The sequence below is a fragment of the Raphanus sativus genome, chromosome 1 (assembly GCF_000801105.2).
Source record: "Raphanus sativus cultivar WK10039 chromosome 1, ASM80110v3, whole genome shotgun sequence".
Taxonomy (NCBI): Eukaryota; Viridiplantae; Streptophyta; class Magnoliopsida; order Brassicales; family Brassicaceae; genus Raphanus; species Raphanus sativus.
Window position 1 is genome coordinate 23,397,116 of NC_079511.1, and position 3,463 is coordinate 23,400,578.

Sequence of the window (3,463 nt, forward strand, 5' to 3'; positions counted from 1 at the left end):
ATAAGATAATAATCAAGATATTAATTAAGAAATTTAAAATTTTAAACTTATAATTAAAAACTTAATACTAAACAAAATATTAAAAAGTTTGCATACATTTAAAGTACAAATTAAAAACATATTAAATAAGATAAGATAAGATAGAGACCGGGAATTTATGCGTCCGACCCGCCGCGAGATCCTCGTCGGAATGAGATTCGATATCGTCGTCTGGGTATTTGTTCATCCTGAGCTTCCCAGACCCAAGAGTATCGTCACTCCTATCATCTTAGTCCTCGCCGATGTGGGTATCTCCGCGATACCACCCCAATGGTCACTCTTATCATCTTCGTCCTCTTCCTTTTCACTGTTAAGGCGTTTGCGAGGGCTGTTGTCCGTGTAGAAATCAAAGACTCAATATAAGAATATGCTCTCTTATTAACTTGAGAAACTTGCTCAAAACTCAAGCTCTAAAACACCAAAACTCTTAAGTGATATCACATCTCAATATCTCCTTATATAGAGTTTATATTTTCCTAATCCTAATAGATAAATACAACTTTAGATAACTCCTAAAACTTCTCATATTTATCATTCCATGTCTCGGTAGGATTAGGACTCTTTGCTTGCTTCCTAAGCTTCCTTGTTGTTCAAGCTTATCCCAACATACTCCCCCTTAAGCTTGAACTTCATTTCACTCACATCTTGCATCCCAATGAGCTCTCTCATCTCTCTGAATTTGATCCTTCCGAGAGCCTTAGTTAGTATGTCCGCCTTTTGATAGCTCCCTGGAACATGTTCAACTTCTAGTAAGCCCTTTTCCACACATTCCCTGATAAAATGGTAGCGAGTATGAATGTGTTTTGATCGGCCATGGAACATCGGGTTTCTTGTGAGCGCAATGGCTGATTGATTGTCTATTCGAATAACTGTCTTTCTGCACAATGTCTCACTGATCTCTCCGAGTAAATCCTGCAACCAGATAGCTTGTCGAGCAGCTTCAGTACCAGCCATGAACTCCGCCTCGCAACTAGACAACGCTACTGTGTCTTGCTTTTGCGAGCACCAAGTGATTGGACTGTCGCCTAAGTAGAACACGTGACCTGTCGTACTCTTGCCATCGTCTTGATCAACGTTGTAGCTAGAATCACTGTAACCAACAAGTTGTGCAGACTTGTTTCTGCCAAACGTTATTCCATAACCTGTAGTCCCCTTTAAGTAACGCAAGCATTGTTTCATAGCGGCTCCATGTGACTCTTTAGGATCTTGCATGTACCTGCTAAGTACTCCAACGCAATATGACAAGTCTGGACGCGTATGTAGTAGGTACCGTAAGCATCCTATGTTCCTTCTATAGCTCGTTGCATCAATAGACTTCTCTCCTTCGGCTTTAGAAAGCTTTAGTCCAGAGTCCATAGGCGTGTGCACAGGATTGCAGTCCGCCATGCCAGCTTCCTCGAGTATTCTCTTTGCATAGTTCTTTTGACATAGCGTGATTCCTTCTTGATGTTGCGTGACTTCTATTCCAAGATAGTATGTCAATCTCCCAAGGTTACTCATCTCAAACTCTCCTGACATCTCTTTCTTGAACTCGTTGATATGCTGTATGTTTCTTCCAGTGACAAACAAATCATCAACGTAAACAGCTACGATGAGAAGGTCTCCTTGCACCAACTTCCGATACACTGATGGTTCTTTTGAACATTTTACGAACTGAAGTTTCTGAGACACGCATTCAGCTTATGATTCCAAGCTCGTGGCGCTTGTCGAAGACCATACAGTGCCTTATGTAGCTTGTATACTTTGCTCTCAGACCCTTTTACTTCGAAACCCTCCGGTTGAGAGACAAACACAGTTTCCTTCAAGTCTCCGTGTAGGAATGCCGTTTTGACGTCAAGGTGGTGTATCTCTCAGTCGTGTGCTGCAGCTATGTTTATGAGCAATATCTGATCGTCTCTATTCTTGCCACTGGAGCATAAACCTCATCGAAGTCGATACCGTGTCTCTGCACATATCCTTTTGCAACAAGACGCGCCTTGAACTTGTTTATGCTTCCATCTGAGTTCTTCTTTAACTTGAAAATCCACTTTAATCCAATGGGTTTAACGCCATCAGGAAGATCTACAAGCATCCAAGTTCCATTCTTTTCAATTGAGTTCAACTCGTCAACACAAGCTGCCTTCCACTCCTTAGAATCTTTTGCTTCGCTAAAGCTTCTTGGTTCGCAATTGATAATTGATAACAGAGTTTCACCTTCTTCTTCTGCTTCTGACAGTAACAACACATAGTCGTCTAAGTAGGATGGAACCTTTGTCTGTCTCTGTGACCTCCTCAAAGTCGGTTCTGCATCTTCTTCTCCCTCATCTCCAGACAACTCTGTTACAGTAACCTCTGTTTCGTCTTTCTCAGATTTTGGTTCTGAAAGTTCAGTGCTTGTTTCTTCAGTTATCTCCTCTGAAATCCCGTGATTTCCATAACTTCCCAAGCTGATACTAAACTCTCCTGTCGTGCTCTGTTCTTCGTCTTCTTTACTCCAATTCCATCCTTTACTTTCTTCGAAGATAACATCACGACTAACGACAATCGTTTTCGTCCGTGGATCGAACATTCTATATGCCTTCGATCCTGGTTCTGTCCCAAGGTTTATAAGTACCCTAGATCGATATTCCAGCTTCTTCAGATGCGGCTTCACTACCTTCGCATATCCTATGCATCTGAAAGTTCTTATGTGACTTAGGTTAGGCTTTCTACCTCGAAGAGCCTCATACGGAGTCACATTCTTTAGAACTCTTGTAGCAACACGATTTAGAATGTACATTGAATGCCTCACTGCTTCCCCCACATGTAGTTTGGAAGTATAAAATGCTTGAGAACTGATCTAGTAATCTCCATCAACGTTCTGTTGCGCCTTTCAACGACTCCGTTCTGTTGCGGTGAGTATGGAGCTGTCAAGTGTCGTTAAATTCCTTCTCTGTCACGGAACTCATTGAACTCTCTAGAGATGAACTCTCCTCCTTTATCAGTTCTAAAGGTTTGAACTTTCTGCTTTGTCTCTGCTTCTATCATCACTTTAAACTTCTTGAACTTCTCAAACACTTCGCTTTTCTCTTTTAACAATATGGTCCACATGTAGCGTGAGTGATCATCAATGAGTACAAACACGTACTTGTTTCCAGGACGAGTGCTTGGTGATATAGGACCACACAAGTCACCGTGAATAAGCTCGAGTACCTTACTAGCACGATACGACGTGGCTTGAGGAAAATTCTTCCTTGTCTGCTTTCCGAGAAGACATGAACTGCACACTCTTCTATCATTAGTAACTTGTGGTATTCCAATCACAAGTTCTCTCTGCACCATCAACTTTAGACTTTCAAAATTGATGTGTTCTAATCTCTCATGCCACCTCACCGACTCGCTTACTTCTGTAGTTAACAGGCATGTCCTGTCTTTAATCCCCATACGGACTTTGTATAACCGGTTC